This window comes from Scyliorhinus torazame, chromosome 13, assembly GCF_047496885.1.
Source record: "Scyliorhinus torazame isolate Kashiwa2021f chromosome 13, sScyTor2.1, whole genome shotgun sequence".
NCBI classification, from domain to species: Eukaryota; Metazoa; Chordata; class Chondrichthyes; order Carcharhiniformes; family Scyliorhinidae; genus Scyliorhinus; species Scyliorhinus torazame.
Window position 1 is genome coordinate 139,656,980 of NC_092719.1, and position 20,599 is coordinate 139,677,578.

The following is a 20,599-nucleotide window of genomic DNA, read 5'->3' on the forward strand; positions in this document are numbered from 1 at the left end:
CACGGACACCGGAGGCAAAGGAAATTTTTAAATACTGGCTCCGATGCTTTGAGGCTTACCTGGACTCCTCAGAGACTCCCATCCTGGGGCCACACAAGCTGCACCTACTCCACGCCCGGGTGAGTCACAGAATCTCCGCCACACTCGAAAAAGCGACGACTTATGAAGAGGTGGTCGAGCTACTCCGCTAGCGGTTCGTCAAGCCCATCAACGAGGTGCACGCCAGGCATCTGCTCTCTACCTGCCGGCAGCGCTCGGGGGAATCGCTAGACGAATTCGTCGAGAAACTCACCGCGCTTGCCAGGGACTATGACCATCAGGATGTGACAGGGGAAGTCCATATGAACGCTTTTGTGTCCGGCATCCGCTTGACCTAAATCCGGCAGCAGCTGCTCGAAAACGGGGCAAAAGACCTCCAGGACACGCTAACGCTCGCCTCCTCGCTGGAGGCGGCCCGACATAACTTGGGTACGTACCCCGCAGACTCTGCAAGCCCTCCCCCCGGACTTCCTCAGACTCAGCCATATTACAGGCCTGCGCCACATGGCAACCCGCTCATCATGGGGGCACACCGTGCTACTTCTGCGGGCAGGGCCAGCACCCACGCCCACGCTGCCCAGCCCGCTCCGCGATCTGGAGCGACTGTGGGAAGAAGGGGCATTTTGCAAGGGTCTGCCTGGCCAGACCCAGGGGCCGGAAGAACAAAGAACAGCCGGCCCGAAAATCAGGCTCTCAGGCCCGCAGGCCTCGCCATGCGGCTGCGCACCGACCCGACACGCCCGCTTCTGACATGTCATCAGCCTCGTACGAAACATGGGAGTGGCCATCTTGTCGGCGGCCATCTTCTCGACCCGACACGCGCAGCTGGCGGCGGCCATTTTACAAGTCCGACTCGGCTGAGGACTCCGACTACCCGCGAGTGGGTGCGATCACCATCAACCAAACTCGGCCAAAACACCTGCAGAACTCTATGATGCAGGTCCAGGTCAACGGGCGCGACACTGCATGCCTCTTCGACTCCGTGAGCACGGAGAGCTTTATCCATCCTGAAACTGTAAGGCGCTGCTCCCTGCGCACCCATCCCGCGTCTCAAACCATAGCCCTCGCATCCGAGTCCCACTCGGTACAAATCAAGGGTTACTGTATCGCAGAACTCTCGATCCAGGGCGCCAAGTACACCCGATTCAAATTTTATATCCTTCCCGACCTCTGTGCCCCACTGCTGCTCGGACTGGATTTCCAATGCAGCCACCGAAGCCTGACACTGAAGTTCGGCGGACCCTTGCCCCCCCTCACGGTATGCTGCCTTGCGACACTGAAAGTCGCACCCCCCTCGCTATTCGCGAACCTCACTCCCGACTGTAAGCCAGTCGCCACCAGGAGCCGGCGCTACAGTGCCCAAGATATGACTTTTATCAAGTCAGAGGTCCAGCGTTTACTGGGAGAAGGGGCCATCGAGGCTAGCAACAGCCCTTGGAGAGCACAAGTGGTGGTAGTCCGGTCCGGGGATAAGAAACGGATGGTCGTGGATTATAGCCAGACCATAAACCGATTCACGCAGCTTGATGTGTACCCCCTTCCTCGCATCACGGAAATGGTAAATCGGATCGCCCAATATCGAGTATTTTCCACGGTCAACCTCAAATCCGCCTACCCCCAGCTCCCCATCTTACCAAAAGACCGCCCCTATACTGCCTTCGAAGCAGCCGGCCGGCTCTTCCACTTCCTCGGGGTCCCCTTCGGCGTCACAAATGCGGTATCCGTCTTTCAAAGGGCGATGGATCAAATGGTGGACCAGTACGGTTTGCGGGCTACATACCCGTACTTTGACAATGTCACCATCTGCGGCCATGACCAGCAGGACCATGACGCTATCCTCGAAAAGTTCCTCCAGACGGCCCGAGCCCTTAACCTGACCTATAATGAGGAAAAATGCGTTTTCCACCCAACCCGGCTCGCCAACCTCGGCTATGTCATGGAAGACGGGGTCCTAGGTCCCGACCCCGACCGCATGCGCCCCCTTAAGGAACTCCCCTCCCCCGCAGCCTCAAGGCCCTCAAACGGTGCTTGGGGCTCTTCTCCTACTACGCCCAGTGGGTCCCCAAGTATGCGGACAAAGCCCACCCACTCATAAAGACCACCACTTTTCCCCTCTCGGCTGAGGCTCAATTGGCCTTCAACCGCATCAAGGCCGATATCGTCAAGGCCGCTATGCGCACGGTGGACGAAACTATCCCCTTCCAGGTAGAGAGCGATGCATCAGACATCACCCTGGCTGCTACCCTCAATCAGGCAGGCAGACCAGTAGCGTTCTTCTCCCGGACCCTCACCGCGTCCGTGATTCGACACTCTGCAGTCAAGAAGAAGGCACAAGCAATTGTGGAGGCTGTGCGGCGCTGGAGGCACTACCTAGCCGGTCACCGACCAAAGGTCAATCGCGTTTATGTTTGATAACACGCAATGGGGCAAAATAAAAAATAATAAAATTTTGAGGTGGAGGATCGAACTCTCCACCTACACATACGATATCAAGTATCGTCCAGGGGAGCTCAACGAGCCCCCAGATTCCCTGTCCCGCGGCACATGTGCCAACACGCAGGACGACCGCCTGCAAGCCATCCACAATGACCTCTGCCACCCGGGGGTTACCCGGCTCGTCCATTTTATCAAGTCCCGCAATCTACCTTACTCAACCAAGGAGGTCAAGGCCATGATCAGGGCCTGCCAAGTCTGTGCGGAGTGCAAACCGCACTTCTACCGGCCAGAAAAGGTTCAGCTCGTGAAGGCCTCGTGGCCCTTTGAGCGACTGAGCGTGGACTTCAAGGGTCCCATCCCGTCCACAAATCGTAATGCCTATTTCCTCACCGTTATCGTTGAGTTCTCCCGTTTCCCATTCGCCATTCCCCGCCACCGTGATTAAGGCACTGCACAGCATCTTCACTCTGTTCGGTTTCCCCGCTTATATCCACAGCGACCAGGTTACATCGTTCATGAGCGATGAACTGCATCAGTATCTGCTCAGCAAAGGCATCGCCTTGAGCAGAACGACCAGTTATAACCCGCGGGGAAATGGGCAAGTGGAGAGGGAGAACGCAGCAGTGTGGAAGGCTGTCCTTCTGGCCCTGCGGTCAAGAAGTCTCCCAACTACCCGTTGGCAGGAGGTCCAACCCGATGCCCTACACTCCATTAGGTTGCTCCTCTGCACGGCCACGAATGAAAGTGCAAATTGGAAGAGGAGGTGGGGGCCGGGAAATGGTCTGAGGCTTTGCGGAGGATGAATGAGTCCTCATCACATGTGAGGTTAAGCCTCATCGCAGTTTAAAGTGGTGCATAGGGCCCACATGACGGTGGCGAGGATGAGCAGGTTTCTTGAGGGGGTGGAAGATAAGTGTGGTCGGTGGGGGGGGACCCGTAAATCACGTCCACATGTTTTAGGCTGTCCAAGATTGAGAGGGTTCTGGCAGGGATTCTCGATGTTATGTCGGAGGTTCTGGGGGTAAGGATGTCCCTGATTCTGGAGGTGGCAATACTTGGGGTGTTGGAAAACCCAGGAGTGCAAGAGGGCGGGGTGGGGAGGGAGGGTGGGGGGGCTGATATGTTAGCCTTTGCCTCCCTGATAGCCCGGAGACGGATTTTGTTATGTTGGAGGGACTCGGAGCCGCCGAAGGCAGGGGTGTGGGTGAGCAACCTGGAAGAATTCCTTCAGTTAGAGAAGATCAAGTTCGCTCTGTGGAGGTCAGTAGAAGGGTTCAATCAGAGGTGGAAACCATTCATTGATTTCTTTAAGGAGGATTGTGTAGTCAGTGAGAGGGAGGCGCTTTCGGAGGAGGTAAGGGATTTATAAACAAGAAGGTTTGGGTCGGTGTCAGGAGGGTTGGAGGGTTGGGGTTGTTGGTTGGGCTGATGTAATGTTCTTCTGATGCTCTTTGGTTGTTCTTTTGATATTTTGTATATTTATATTTTGTTGAAAAGCCTTGAATAAAAATATTTTTTTAAAAACACCGCTGGACTCACCACAAAGAACTCAATTCTTGAACACACCTTATACACGTGTGAGAAGGAGTACTCCCTCCCTCTCCAGGTTCTTAAACCTCCAAGGATCAACCATTTCCATATGTTTCATAAACCCTCCCAACTCCTTTGCCACCCTCAGCCTTCCCATTGACTTGGGGCTTGACCTGTCCACCCTGGTCCATCACACAATTAAAATGCCCACTCATAATCAACTGGTGAGTATCCAAGTCTGGGATTATTCCTAATAAGCCCTTCACAAACCCCACATCATCCCAATTCGGAACATATACGTTGACTAGCACCATTGGAGTCCCCTCCAGTACCTCACTCACTATCACATACCTTCACCCCAGGTCCCACACTTCCTTGGCCCCCACAAACCCCGTCCTTTTGTTCAACAAAATAGGCTCCCCCCATGACTTTAAGTCAAACCTCGAGTGAAGTACTTGTCCCATCCATCCCTTCCTTAATCTAACCTGATCCTTCATCTGGACGTGCGTCTCCTGCAAAAATCGTTTCTGCCTTCAAACTCCTCAGCTGTGCAAAAACCCAAGATCTCATAATCGGCCCACCTAACCCACAGACATTCCACGTTGTAATTCTTACTGGAGATTTACACCTCCACTCCCCTCTACTGTCCGCCATCATCCCCTCCGGCTCTGCCTCCTCTAATACCACCCTAAACCATGCCCATCCAAGATGACCCCCCTATCCACCCATGACCATGCTCAGTCTCCAACTCTAAAAATGTTGCAAACCCCCTCCCCCTCCCCAACCCACCTCCCCCTCCTGACTCATAGTTTCGCCGGGTACAACACCCCAAACTGAATCTTCCTTCAGTACAATACCGCCTTGGCCCTGTTGAATCTAGTATACCTCTTTGCCAGCTCCATTCCAATGTCCTGGTATATTTGGGCACGATTCCCCTCCCATTCACAGTCTCACTTCTCCCTGGCAAAATCACCGCCCGTGGTGGCTCCCCCGCTCTGGCTTCTGCCTTCGAGACCTGTGGGCCCTGTCCACCTCTGGGGCCTTATCCAGCACCCTCTCCTCCACCAACCCAGCCTGCATTCTAGACACATATTTTGTGGCACTCATTCCTTTCACATCCTCTGGCAGACCCACAATCCGCAGGTTCTGCCGCCTGGACCTGTTATCCTGCTCTTCGACTTTCACTCTCATCAATTTCCATAGGTACCCCAGGACCCCCACCTCCGCCTCCAGAGATACAATCCAACCGCTCTGGTCAGATACCACTTCTCCGCCTCGCGCATCGTCATCCCTTATGCCTCCTGCATGGTCCATCGCTCCTCGCAGAGGTGCTACTGCTCCCTCAATGGTCTCTGACCAGTTGCCATGCCTTTCCTTCCTTTGCTGGCAAAATTTTTCTTTGATGAAGGATATCAAATGTTCCATCTGGGCCTGGGCGACCCTTCCCCCTCTGCTATTCTCGCAATCGTTGCTGTGCCACAAGTCCCCTCCAATTCCTTAGACAGGTCTTTGTGGTGGTATGTATTAGGGGTAATACAGTACACCAGGAATGCCGAGCAGCTATTGGAGGACAGATGCTGGATCCCGATTGGATCCTCCACCTACTGGGCTCCACCCAGATAGGAGGGATATAAGAACCTGGGTTTAATCCCCGCAGCTGCATTCTGTGAGTGAGCTGCTGGGGAACAAGTCTGAACAAGTCTGCTCAATAAAGCATCGATTGAAGTTCTTTACGTCTCGCCTCGTGTGTGATCGATGGTGCTACAGTCTTTAACTGTTTCTTTGCCGGGTCCGGTAGCCAGTAGACATGCCAATCTTGGGGAGAACTTCTCCCTCTGCACCCTCTGCACCATTTTCCTGCCAGAGCTATCCCTCCAATGGGTATAAAGTGCCCAAACTGACACGTTCGAGCCGGAGCTGCCCTGTGTGTCATGATATTCAAACACACACATCATGATGGACACACTCACAGGCAAATCAGAGTACACAACACCACAACCAATCACAGACAAGAACACCAACCATATAAAAAGCACGAGCACGACACCTGGTGGTCAGTAGGTCTGGGGAGAAGGGAACAAGAAAGAGCTGTTAAAACACCACAAGCAGGGAACCCCCCACGTGCAGAGTGCAAAGACCAAACTGTAAATAGTAAGTTTAAATAAAGAAGCGTTGTACCATATGCAACTGTGTTGGCTCATCTGTGTGTCAGAACACCCAACACCACATGGTACAGGAGTGGATCGATACCTGCCTACTAACCTGCCATTCTGGACATGGACCACACCGGCAAACCGCAGCCGATGCAAGTCACGGGGAACCTAGGTACCAACTGGAAGCTCTACAGGCAGCGATTTGACCTGTACATCCGTGCCACCGAAAAACAGAATGTCTCGGATGACTCGAAGATTGCAATGCTCCTCTTCTACGCAGGTCCGCACGCAACCGACGTCTTCAACTCACTGGTGTTCGAAGAAGGCGAAAGCCAAGCCAAATATGACACGGTCATCCTCAAGCTGGACCAGCACTTTCAAGTTGAAGTAAATGAAAGTTTTGAAAGATACCTCTTTCAGCAACGCCTGCAAGGTAAGGAGGAGCTTTTTCAACCCTTTTTGACGCACCTCCGTATTCTAGCGCAGTCCTGCGGTTACGGCACCACCACAGAGTCCATGATCAGGGACCAGATTGTTTTTGGCGTTGCCTCTAGTGGCCTACGCCAGCAGCTTCTAAACATGAAAAGCCTTACCTTAGCGTCTGCTGTGGAAGCCTGTGTCCTCCACGAAAATGCTACCTGCCGTTTTGCCCGATTTCAGGCGTCCGAGTTGGCACGGAGGGGGTCCCCAGCCGTCAAATCGGCAAGCCAGGCCGCCCACGACGTCGAACGCATCCAGGCCGTCGATTACTTCCCGACCCACGGCCCGGACGACAGCGGCCGCTTCCCGCGCTTTTCGCGGTCTCCCGCGCAGGTGCGCGCCAAAAATAACGGCCACAACGAGGGACGCACTGCGCAGGCGCACCCACCGCAAGATCGCACTGCGCATGCGCAGTGGCGCAACGAACGTCGTGACGTCATGACGTGCGGCAAGTGTGGAGCTCTACATTTAAAAGGGCAATGTCCAGCAAAATACCGACAGTGCCACAGATGTGGCACGATGGGCCACTACGCAGCCCACTGTCGTTCGGCTCAACCCATGGATCCGGCGCATCCTCGAAAACCTCGCAGACGAGTCAGGATAGTCCAGCCCACGCATCAAGACTTCCAGTTAAGTGATGCAGATGACCAGGATGCCTTCCGAGTTTCCGTCATAGATGTCAACAAGGTCAATGCCATCAATCCAGCCGATGAGTGGTGTGCCACCCTGACGGTCAACCGATCTCGCGTCGCCTTCCGTCTGGACACCGGCGCATCCGCCAACCTGATTGCTTACTCTGCAGTCCAGGCCATGAAGGTCAAACCACCCATCACGCCATCCCGGCTCAAGATGGTTGACTATAACGGGAACGTCATCCCGTCCATAGGATCTTGCCAGCTACAGGTGACTCACAAGAGGTACACGGCCACACTCCCCTTCGAAGTTGTCGGCTCATCAAAGGACTCGTTACTGGGCGCACAGGCGTGTAAGGTCCTTCACCTGGTACAGCGCATTATGTCTCTCTCTCCAGATGAGACATCCGACTTCCCGGATGCTGAGTTCCACGCAAATCTCCATTCCCTCCTTGCTCACAACCAGGAGGTTTTTGAAGGCATGGGGACATTGCCATACACGTACAAGATTCGACTCAGACCGGACGCCATCCCTGTCGTTCACGCACCTCGCAGGGTTCCTGCGCCACTCAAAGACCGCCTCAAGGCACAACTGCAGATTCTTCAGGACCAAGGGGTCCTATCCAGGGTCACGGAGCCCACGCCATGGGTCAGCTCCATGGTCTGTGTAAAGAAGCCCTCTGGCGAGCTCCGTATATGTATAGATCCAAAAGATCTGAATAACAACATCATGTGGGAACACTATCCCATCCCGAAACGAGAAGACCTCACCAGCGAGATGGCGCGAGCCAAAATATTCACTAAATTGGATGCGTCCAAAGGATTCTGGCAGATCCAACTGGACCCGGCCAGCCGAAGACTATGCACATTCAACACCCCTTTTGGCAGATTCTGCTACAACCGGATGCCATTCGGCATCATTTCGGCATCTGAAGTATTCCACCGCATTATGGAGCAGATGATGGAAGGCATCGAAGGGGTACGTGTATATGTAGACGATATCATCATTTGGTCCACCACTCCGCAGGAACACATGCATCGTCTACGACGTGTCTTTACCCGCATACGACAAAATGGCCTGCGTCTCAACCGTGCGAAGTGTGCCTTCGGCCAGACGGAGCTGAAATTCCTCGGGGACCACATCTCAAGGTCAGGGGTCCGTCCCGATGCAGACAAGGTTAGCGCCATCACAGCCATGCCACGACCGGCTGACAAGAAGGCTGTCTTAAGATTCCTGGGCATGGTCAACTTCCTTGGGAAGTTCATTCCCAACCTGGCTTCTCATACAACAAATATGCGCCATCTCGTAAAAAAATCGACAGAATTCAACTGGCACCAATCGCATCAGCGGGAATGGGAGGAGCTCAAGCACAAACTGGTCACGGCACCAGTGCTGGCCTTCTTTGACACGACTCGCCCTACAAAGATCTCAACAGACGCCAGCCAATCTGGTATTGGAGCGGTACTCCTGCAAAAAGACAGCACGTCATCATGGGCCCCGGTTGCGTATGCCTCACGAGCCATGACCCCTACCGAACAGCGCTACGCGCACACCACACTGTGTGTGACCACTCAATCCATGGCCACCACCGGAAATCCCTACAATACTCTTTCTGGTCATTCTCTGGTCCTGGTGCCTCTTAATTTCACTCTCTTGTTTCCCTTAATTTCCAGCCCCAGCAGTGTCCTCCCCACTTTATTATGATTCTCACAAGGTGAAACCAAAACCTACAGAAAACTTTCTCAGGACACCAAAATTGCAGAATTTCTGACCTTCAGTTTTGTCTGCAGTACACAAGCTTTTAAGACCCATGTTTACAGTCATTTTCACATCTTGATTTATCTCATCTTCAGTCCTACTCTTTCCAATCTCGGTAATATCCTGCACTGTGGGCCTTGACCCCCTTGCTTGTATTTCTCAGTAAACACACACGGAAACGTGTCAGATTGCACAAAATAAACTGCCTCCTCGGATTGACTAGTCCTGTTAAAAATATTTAACTTTTAAAAGAAAAAATAAATTTAACACCTCAACAGTTCCAGCTTATTGTCTCCAAAAAATAAGTTGATATCATTTGTCATTTTTCCATAGACAACAATTTCAAGAGTTTTCAAACTTTCTTTAATATATTCTATTACTCTAAGAATCTGCAAGATGGGTGAAGCTATAAATTCAGCAGTAAAAGTCTCTGCTGTGCTCCCAGCAATTTGTTTTCTTAACGTCTGTGGTTGCAGTGGAGCATTTAAAATGTAGGCCCATCATAAAAAATCTCCCCATCAGGATTTACGGATACCTGTACCATGCAATATTACACAGTTTAATGCTGCAACCTCTTGTATAAGCTGTTGATTTTTTTTTAGCTTCTGCTGCTACCTTGGGAATTGCTTCTCATAGCTAACAAGTTTTCTGAGTTATGCTTTCAGTGAATAATGAGAGCTTCAGTGTGAAACCTTCTTGATAAGAGTATGTAGCCTATTGGCCATGTGTATATAACTGAATTTTTCTTGTCTTAATTATCTGCTGGCTAATTACGCTCTCAATTGTTGTTTTGGTTTGACTCGGGGTTTCTTGCTGCTTCTGACGCACACACACAATCCAATAAAGAAATGATTTCCCATCAGAGTGCTTAAAATTATGGTATTAAATTTTATAAATTAATCCATGATGAAATAGAAATATTTTTGTTGGTGAGCAATTGGGGATAGCAACTGAAGTGTAAAATGTGCAAAGTTTCCAAAAGATGATATTTAATTGGTGGGGAGAAACAATAAATCTATTTTGCTTCACACTTGATGTTGTAGAACCCACACCAAGTGTGAGTTGCTTAGTGCTGGTTTTACGCAAGACAGGACTTTTTATCATGGGAGCTCATTTCATACCTAGATTGCGATGTAAAAATCATGGTTTATACATTTCAGTGAAACAATAAATGAAGATTTCTTTTCTTTTTGGATTTTCTATTCAACCCCCTCCCTGTTTTCTTATTTATTTTCCTTAGGTCTTTCATTTAGTCTCACCATGAATTATTCTTCGCACAAACAATGGGCTCTAGTTTTATCTACTATTGTTTTCAAATCGACTGCTGGTGAGTGCAAGTTTGGATGATTACGTCAAACTCCCATTTCCCTTCAATAATACCACTGGTTCTGAGATAAACTCGCTGGCATTAGGATTTCACCACATCCGAATCTGTGGTGGCATGGGCACGAGGGAGGAGAAGCACGTCTGTGCTTTGCAACTCTGTGCTAATGTGACAGCACAGCAATGGTGCGCCTCACTGGACTCACTACCTCCTGAGGGTTGTTCAACATCATTCCGTGTTTCCCTGATAAGGTGCATTTTATTCATTGGGTACTGATTTTTAATTTCCTGAGGGAAAGTTTTAACGGTTAATGTATAATCACAATCAATAACGTGGTCATTAACTACTTTAAGCGAAAACTTGTATTAACACAAATTTTACACTTCCTACCATTAGCACATCCATTTTTTATTCAGGGGGAAGAGTGGAATGATTGCAATAAAATATTAACAGTCATGGATTTAACTGGAAGACCTTTTGGCTCGTTAAAGCTGCTTGAATATTGGCTGCACAAGCCAAATGGTAACCAGCCCGGGAGGTAAAATCCAAGACAAATGTCCACTTAATTGAGATTTGGAGATCAGAATCCTTGGAGATTTTACACGATAAGAAATAGGTTACAGTTGTTTGCAAAGCCAAATCATAAAGATGTAGTGGAATGGAATTGCTTTCACCCATGCCGTTTATATATCAACTGAAATCACTTTCTTAATCTTGTCCTATAAGACTCAGCAAATGTTTTCCAGGGGTGTGTAGGTGGATGCTTTGATAACCCAGTATAATAAATATAAAGAGCTAACATTTATATCTGGTCTGTTTACCAGGAAGTGCACACTGCTTGTATTCTGCAATCAGTGCATTTTTCTTTCAAAAACCCCTGAAAAGTTCTGTTTTTTTGAAGGCATTATTTGTTCACTATTGCAGCAGCCTGCTTATTAATGGTGTCTGATAATCCTTTCAATACCAGTTGTGGATCAGCCAGTATACAGAGTCTCCTGAGGTTTAATTTCCCTTCAAAGCCTTTTTCATAAAGCCCATTTATTTTGCATTAGTTTTGTTATCGTTACTCTCCAGTATATAATACATATGTTCAGCTGAATGATATGAAACCCTGAAGCCTGAACACTCCATCCTTTGCAATATAATGCTGGCACTTCTGCCAATATCTTCTATAAACAAAATATTTGAAAGCATTTTGCCTAACTGAATAAATTATTATGTTAATTTAGTCAAATAATTAAGCTTTTTATTTCATGCTGATTTAAACTTTATTCTACCAAGTATTTTGCAAAGTTCAGCGTGAAGGTTTATGTAAGTTCAGCAATAATTGAAGGTTTTTGAAATACAAAAGGCAATGAATCGCAATTTAGGATCTAGATATTTATCTCTTTAAATCAAATTTTAAAACTCTGAATAAAAATTGACCAATGCTTCATTTTTCTGCATTAAACAAAGTTTGTGATGCATGACAAAGGGGCTATTTTAAAATAAACAGCTTTGGAGTAGGTTAGTGAGTAACTTTGTAGTTTGAATATGTTGCTCACATATGGATAAGTTAATATATATTCAGAAGAAAATTGCTGAAGTTCACTTGAAAGAATATTAATATTTAGGGTATAAGGTATTTAAAAACAACAATCCAGGGGAACATTAACAGCCGCTTGAACAAGCATGAACTCAAGAAGGAGATGAGTTAGCACTAATTTATAAGGTCAAATTTTGTTCAACTCGTTTGATTGAGTTTTTTTTTATGAGGTAACAGAGAGGCTGGATGATGCTAGCACAGTTGATGTTGTGTATGTCGACTTTCAAATAGTATTTGAAAAATATAATAATGGCCTGTAACTTCCAGCTAGTGGTGGGAAGCCACGGGCCGCCGATTTTAATAGGGAGATGTGCGAACTTACCTGCGCTCGAATGATGCGTCCAACCTTCCTTTCTCTGCAGCAGCCTCGGGCCTCCAGTGCCCTGGTCTGCGCAGGCTCCAGCGTGGTGCAGGAAGAGTGCAGCCTCGCTGCCTTATATTGCGGTCAGCTTGAAAATGCCCATTGAGGGCAGGTACTTAAACAGTAAATTTAGATAGAAAACAGGCGGCAATTATTTTAGCAAGTGTTTTAAAGGTATGCAGATGTTCTCTAAACATTCTTTTTTGCTCTTTCTTTGAAACCGACAATACTGTTGTTGATTCTTTTAAAGTAATTTTTAATATTTTTATGATTAAAGATGATTATTTAAAAGTGAACATAGGTTTTGTTATTTGTTTTAAATCTGTGAAACTATTTATATCTGCACTGTATTATTATATAACTTTACATGGGGCATGCTTAAAAATGTTTGCATATTTTAATTTAGATTATGGTCATAAGATTTTAAAAGCGCCCAGGGCTTTTTGTTGTCATTGTCTTGTAACATCTGGTTTTTTTTTGATTAGTGTTGATAGAATCATTTTAGTGCAGAAGAAAGCCATTCGGCCCATGGAGTCGGCACTGACAATCCGAAAGAGCAACCTACCCAGCCCTACACCCCCTCCCTCTTCCCATAACCCCACCTAACCTTCGGACACTAAGGGGCAATTTAGCATGGATAATCTATCTAACTTCCACATCTTTGGATTATGGGAGGAAACCAAAGCACCCGGAGGAAACGGCAGCGGCACATTGGCCTAGTGGTTAGCACTGTTGCCTCACAGCACCAGGGACCTGGGTTCAATTCCAGTCTTGGGTGATTGTGTGGACTTTGTACATTGTCACCATGTGTGCGTGGATTTCGTCCGGGTGCTCCGGTTTCCTCCCACAGTCAAAAGATGAGCAAGTCATGTGGATTGGCCACGCTAAGATGTCCCTGAGTGTCCAGGGATGTACATGTTATGTTTCAGAGATAAAGCGGGGGAGTGGACCCAGATGGGTTCTCTTTCAGAGGATCGGTGCTGGTCTGATGAGCTGAATCGCCTCCTTCTGCAATGTAGGAATTCTATGGATCTATTCCATGGTTCTAGGAAACCCATGCAGACAGGAGGAGAATGTTCAAACACTACACAGTCGCCCAAGGTCCAATTGAACATGGGTCCCTGGTGTTGTGAGGCAGCAGTGCTCACCAGTGTTACCCGTATTAAATATGTTTCTGCCTTGTTTTCTTCCCTTATATTATTAATTTATAATTATCTCATAATTAAATGTTGTGTTCTGACCTTTCAGTAAAATATTTGTAGAAGCTTGTGAAGTTTAATATAGAACATTTATTAACAAAAAAGTAATTTTATAAATACTAAACTTTGAAACTAATTAACATTTAACTTAACATTTATCATTGTCAGCTGAACAACGACATAAAGCTACATCAACTTTTACAAATTTCTTGCAATAAAATATATTTCCGCACTTAAATGCAACGGTTCTATCTACCTGTAAAGGGGAGGGAGGGGGGGATGGGGAAGAGGGGCGAAAGGGGAAAGGAGGGAACACAGCAAGGAGAGGGGGGAGGAAGGGGACGGTTTTGACATTGGTACAAGCTCAAAGTCAGAAAGCAGCAGCTGCAGAAGAGCAGTATACTGCCACACATGGGGTTGTTAATTGATTTGCTTCTTCGCCAGACGGAGATGTAACCTGACTACAGATTTTGAATCCACACTGGATTCTCAATACCTGTCAGAGAGATAGTTCTCATTAGCTTACAAGAGGCTTGCATATGTCAAGTAAGACATTAAACTGTGTTAAAGCATTTGAAGTAATCACTGAGTCTTGTGAGGATGAACATTACAACACAGAGACTCTTAAACAACACAGCTTAAAATACATTGCACAATTCAAATGCACTTTAACTCTGAAACAGCGGGGAGGACAAGTGTGCTCACGTTAATGTCTGTTAAGGAGTCAATAGCACCAGTATCGAGGCCATGATCACCCGAAAGCAACTCCACTGGGCCACCCATATCCTTAGGATGTCAGAGTCCCGACTGCCAAAGCAAATCTTCTTCACCCAGCTTAAGGAAAGATCCCAAACAAGAGGAGGACAAAGGAAGCTCATGAAAGACATCTTGAAGGCTTACCTTAAGAAATGGAACATAGACATCAATAATTTGGAGACCTTTGCTCAGAAGAGACCTACTTGGAGGAACCTCCTGACTGAAGGGTCACAAAACATCTGGCAACAAGGGGAGGTCCACAAAAGGAGCCTGAGAAAGGAATATCCATGACCTGGAGTTCAACGACCGATCCCAACTTTTGGAAACTCCTGGCCAGTAACATGGGATTATTTGCGCCCATTTGTGTGTGGGTGTGTGCATTTTCTTACACTCTAAGTGGTGAGTCCATTTAAATAACCCAGCAGCAAGCTTTTGCATTTGTAATATGAGGAAAGTTAGTTTATTTCTCAAATACTTGCTTCCATAGCTTCATGTTTCCCTCACAAAACTTGCCCACACTATGATACATGCAAAGCTAACCACAGTTGAAGGTAAAACAGTAATTATAAAAATTATATTTAACTCGGTCTCTATTTCAGTGCAGGGCTGATGTTTTGTAATCAAATTGTAACTGCAGCCGAACTGAAGGTCTCAAAAAAACAGAAATTTCACGGTAGTTGTGATGGCTCGGAGAGTTGATCTGCCCAGAGGTTATTTTTGTGGGTAGGTTCAAAGATGGAGCAGGTTGGAGGAATCTTGTAGATAGCTGCTTAACTAGCTGCAGCGGGCAGTGGTTGTGCCTGTCAGCATTTCCTGCTCTGTTGGAATTCTGCCTGCATCGCTGAAGATGTGTCTGCAACAGTTTCAATTTTCTGCAACATCTTCAGCAGGGAACCAAGGTGGCCACTGTAATGTGACCTCATATCATTGTCGTGCCATGGTCCCAAAAAAAGGCTCGTGGTAATTCATTTAACAGCCTGAAGTGGTCTCCCACCTGTGTTTTAATTTAGATGGGCGAAGTCTTTAGATTTGATAAGGAAAATCTGCATTTTAACAATGACCATATTGATGGAGGTTTCGTTTATCTCCTGTTTGAAACCACAGTGATTCAATATCAGAAAGTACATCTTTGTTCTCTTCGGAGATAAAGTGGTTTAATCCATAAAAAACTGTCTGGGAGCACTTGAGAAGCCATTTGAAGTCCGAGTGTTTATTTATTTTTAAAGTGTAGTCTTTAAAAATATGTCATTAAAGATTTATAATCCCATAAGGCAGGTATTGAGTCATGACATAAAACAGAAAATGCTGGATAAACTCAGCAGCTCTGGCAGCATCCGTGGAGAGAAATGTTTCAGATCTGAGTGATCCTTCTCCAGTTTGGTAGAAGGATAAGAACAACAAAGAACAAAGAAAAGTACAGCACAGTGTTATTTATCTCTTATTTATCTTATTTATCTTCCAGATAAGGATAAACATTCCGGTTGATTGGAGGTGTCCATAATACGATTTTTATTGCTAAGTGTTCACTTAGCACACTTACATAAGAACTGAATCAAAATGTAGATCAAAATAATACATAAAATTGTGAAGACATAGCGAAAAACATAAAAACATAATCATAATAAAAATCCTTATCTATAGTTTAGCCCCTTGTTTATTTTTCATTGGTTCTAATTCTCAGCTGAGCCTTCCTGATTTGTTCAAAAGGTGTCAATCACTAAAAGGTGATTATTTAATTAAACATTAATAATTTACTCAAGATTAATTAATGTTTTCCTGACATCTAATATCTTCATGCGATTTCTCATGGTTAGGATCATTGTGTCATGGCTAGTCATTAATCTCGTGATAGTTACTTGTTTGTTGCAATTTGGATAAAATGTCCTTACAATACAATGGCTTATTCCTATTGTTTCTTTAAGTAAAGTTCAAATGGAAAATTCATTGAAACAATGTCTGTGTCTTGCAGACTTGACCGTAAAAGTTTAAGAGTTTATTCATTCTCTAAAACAGTGACTATCTTTCTGCAGACCAGGTATTTTCTTTCAGAAAAAATCATTCTGTTCCCGTAGTCATATATTCAATTGATTTCTTAAAGACATCAATCAATTAATGAATCTAACACACAGGAACAGGCCCTTCGGCCCTTCTGGTCTGCGCCGACCATGGTGCCTGTCTACCCTAAACCTTTAACACTTCTGGGGCCAGTTTTCCTCTATTCCCATGCTATTCATATATTTGTCAAGATGCCCCTTAAACTTCAATATCGTACCTGCTTCAATCAGCTCCTCTGACAGCGAGTTCCAGGCCTCTGTGTAAAAAAAATCCTTTGTGTAAAAAAAATTCCCTCATACATCTCCTCCAAACTTTGCCCCTCACACCTTAAAGCTATGTCTCTTAGTAATTGACTCTTCTGCCCTGGGAAAAACCTTCTGACTATCTACTCTGTCCATGCCCCTTATAATTTTGTAGACTTCTATCAGGTTGCCCCTCAACCTCTATCGTTCCAGTGAGAACGAACTGAGTTTATTCAATTTCTTCTCATAGCTAATGCCCTCCATACCATGCAACATTCTGGTAAATCTCTTCTGTACGCTTTCCAAAGCTCCACATCCTTCAGGTAGTGTGGCAACCAGAATTGAACACTATATTCCAAGTGTGGCCTAACTAAGGCTCATCGAATCATAGAATTTACAGTGCAGAGGAAGGCCATTCAGCCCATAATGCCTGCACCAGCCTTTACAAAGAACAAAGAACAAAGAAAAGTACAGCACAGGAACAGGCCCTTCGGCCCTCCAAGCCCGTGCCGACCACGCTGTCCGACTAAACTACAATCTTCTACACTTCCTGGGTCCGTATCCCTCTATTCCAATCCTATTCATTTATTTGTCAAGGTGCCCCTTAAATGTCACTATCGTCCCTGCTTCCACCACCTCCTCCGGTAGCGAGTTCCAGGCACCCACTCCCCGCTGTGTGAAACACTTGCCTCGTACATCTCCTCGAAATCTTGCCCCTCGCACCTTAAACCTATGCCCCCTAGTAATTGACCCCTCTACCCTGGGGAAAAGCCTCTGACTATCCACTCTGTCTATGCCCCTCATAATTTTGTAGACCTCTATCAGGTCACCCCTCAACGTCCATTGTTCCAGTGAGAACAAACCAAGTTTATTCAACCGCTCCTCATAGCTAATACCCTCCATACCAGGCAACATTCTGGTAAATCTCTTCTGCATCCTCTCGAAAGCCTCCACATCCTTCTGGTAGTGTGGCGACCAGAATTGAACACTATACTCCCAAGTGTGGCCTAACTAAGGTTCTATACAGCTGCAACATGACTTGCCAATTCTTATACTCAATGCCCCGGCCAATGAAGGCAAGCATGCCGTATGCCTTCTTGACTACCTTGTCCACCTGTGTTGACCCATTCAGTGACCTGTGGACCTGTACACCTAGATCTCTCTGACTTTCAATACATTTGAGGGTTCTACCATTCACTGTATATTCCCTACCTGTATTAGACCTTCCAAAATACATTACCTTTCATTTGTCCGGATTAAACTCCATCTGCCATCTCTCCGCCCAAGTCTCCAAACAATCTAAATCCTGCTGTATCCGCTGACAGTCCTCATCGCTATCCGCAATTCCACCAAACTTTGTGTCTCTGCAAACTTACTAATCAGACCAGTTACATTTTCCTCCAGATCATTTATATATACTACAAACAGCAAAGGTCCCAGCACTGATCCCTGTGGAACACCACTAGTCACAGCCCTCTAATTAGAAAAGCAACCTTCCATTGCTACTCTCTGCCTTCTATGACCTAGCCAGTTCTGTATCCACCTTGCCAGCTCACCCCTGATCCCGTGTGACTTCACCTTTTGTACTAGTCTACCATGAGGGACCTTGTCAAAGGCCTTACTGAAGTCCATATAGACAACATCCACTGCCCTACCTGCATCAATCATCTTTGTGACCACCTCGAAAAACTCTATCAAGTTAGTGAGACACGACCTCACCTTCACAAAACCAAGCTGCCTCTCACTAATACATCCATTTGCTTCCAAATGGGAGTAGATCCTGTCTCGAAGAATTCTCTCCAGTAATTTCCCGACCACTAACGTAAGGCTCACCGGCCTGTAGTTCCCTGGATTATCCTTGCTACCCTTCTGAAACAGAGGAACAACATTGGCTATTCTCCAGTCCTCCGGGACATCACCTGAAGACAGTGAGGATCCAAAGATTTCTGTCAAGGCCTCAGCAATTTCCTCTCCAGCCTCCTTCTGGGGTAGTATTCTGTATTCTGGGGTAGATCCCATCAGGCCCTGGGGACTTATCTACCTTAATATTTTTCAATACGCCCAACACCTCGTCTTTTTGAATCTCAATTTGACCCAGGTGATCTACACACCCTTCTCCAGACTCAACATCTACCAATTCCTTCTCTTTGGTGAATACTGATGGAAAGTATTCATTGAGTACCTTGCCCATTTCCTCTAGACCAGTTACATTTTCCTCCAAATCATTTAGATATACTACAAACAGCAAAGGTCCCAGCACTGATCCCTGCGGAACACCACTAGTCACAGCCCTCAAATCAGAAAAGCACCCTTCCATTGCTACTCTCTGCTGTCTATGAGCTTGCCAGTTCTGTATCCACCTTGCCAGCTCACCCCTGATCCCGTGTGACTTACCTTTTGTACCAGTCTACCATGAGGGACCTTGTCAAAAGGCCTTACTGAAGTCCATGTAGACAACATCCACTGCCCTACCTGCATCAATTATCTTTGCGACCTCTTCGAAAAACTCTATCTAGTTAGTGAGTCACGACCTCCCCCTCACAAAACCATGCTGCCTCTCACTAATACGTCCATTTGCTTCCAAATGGGAGTAGATCCTGTCTCGAAGAATTCTATCCAGTAATTTCCCTACCACTGACGTAAGGCTCACCGGCCTGTAGTTCCCGGGACTATCCTTGCCACCTTTCTTAAACAAAGGAACAACATTGGCTATTCTCCAGTCCTCCGGGACATCACCTGAAGACAGTGAGGATCCAATGATTTCTGTCATGCCTCAGCAATTTCCTCTCTAGCCTCCTTCAGTATTCTGGGGTAGATCCCACCGGCCCTGGGGACTTATCTACTTTAATATTTTTCAATACGCCCAACAACTCGTCTTTTTGGATCTCAATGTGACCCAGGCTATCTACACACCCTTCACCAGACTCAGCATCCACCAATTCCTTCTCTTTGGTGAATACTGATGCAAAGTATTCATTTAGTACCTCGCCCATTTCCCCTGGCTCCACACATAGATTCCCTTGCCTATCCTTCAGTGGGCCAGCCCTTTCCTTGCTACCCTCTTGCTTTTTATGTACGTGTAAAAAGCCTTGGGATTTTCCTTAACCATATTTGCCAATGACTGTTCTAGCCCTCGTGACTCCTTGCTTCAGTTCCTTCCTACTTTCCTTATATTCCACACAGGCTTCGTCTGCTCCCAGCCTTCTAGCCCTGACAAATGCCTCCTTTTTCTTTTTGACGAGGCCTACAATATCTCTCGTTATCCAAGGTTCCCGAAATTTGCCGTATTTACCTTCCACAGAGGAATATGCCGTTCCTGAATTCCTTTAAACTGACATTTGAAAGCCTCCCACATGTCAGGGGCGGAATTCTCCGGAAATGGCGTGATGTCCGCCGACTGGCGCCCAAAACGGCGCAAATCAGACGGGCATCGCACCGCACCAAAGGTGCGGAATGCTCCGCATCTTTGGGGGCCGAGCCCCAACCTTGAGGGGCTAGGTTGGTGCCGGCGAATTTCCGCCCCGTCAGCTGGCGGAAAAGGCCTTTGGTGCCCCGCCAGCTGGCGCGGAAATGACATCTCCGGGCGGCGCATGCGCGGGAGCGTTAGCGGCCGCTGACGGCATTCCCGCGCAGTGGAAGGGAAAGAGTGCCCCCACGGCACAGGCCCGCCCGCGGATCGGTGGGCCCCGATCGCGGGCCAGGCCACCGTGGGGGCACCCCCCAGGGCCAGATCGCCCCGCACCCCCCCTAGGACCCCGGAGCCCGCCCGCGCCGCCTTGTCCCGCCGGTAAGGTAGGTGGTTTAATTTACGCCGGCGGGACAGGCATTTTAGCGGCGGGACTTCGGCCCATCCAGGCCGGAGAATCGAGCGGGAGGGCCCGCCAAACGGCACGGCGTGATTCCCGCCCCTGCCGAATATCCGGTGCCGGAGACTTCGGCAACCAGCGGGGGCGAGATTCACGCCAGCCCCCGGCGATTCTCCGACCTGGCGGGGGGTCGGAGAATCTCGCCCCAGATGTTGATTTGCCCTCAAACATCCTCCCCCAAT

General features: G+C 47.4%; 1 protein-coding gene and 1 long non-coding RNA gene across 24 annotated transcripts in view; one reads left to right on the forward strand and one right to left on the reverse strand.

Moving 5' to 3' along the window:
* Positions 1-20,599, forward strand: part of LOC140388298 (contactin-4-like) — a 3,617,424-nt gene that overhangs the window by 1,353,403 nt on the left and 2,243,422 nt on the right. For 2 of the 23 annotated variants that reach the window (XM_072472202.1, XM_072472205.1), the window contains exon 7: positions 10,270-10,356. The exons of the other annotated variants lie outside the window; for them this stretch is intronic. The gene's annotated coding sequence lies outside the window, so the exon portion shown is untranslated. The remainder of the gene's footprint in view (positions 1-10,269; positions 10,357-20,599) is intronic. 23 annotated transcript variants of the gene reach the window in all.
* LOC140388301 (uncharacterized) overlaps positions 1-20,599 on the reverse strand; it is a 271,425-nt gene that overhangs the window by 203,474 nt on the left and 47,352 nt on the right. The gene's annotated exons all lie outside the window — the stretch shown is intronic.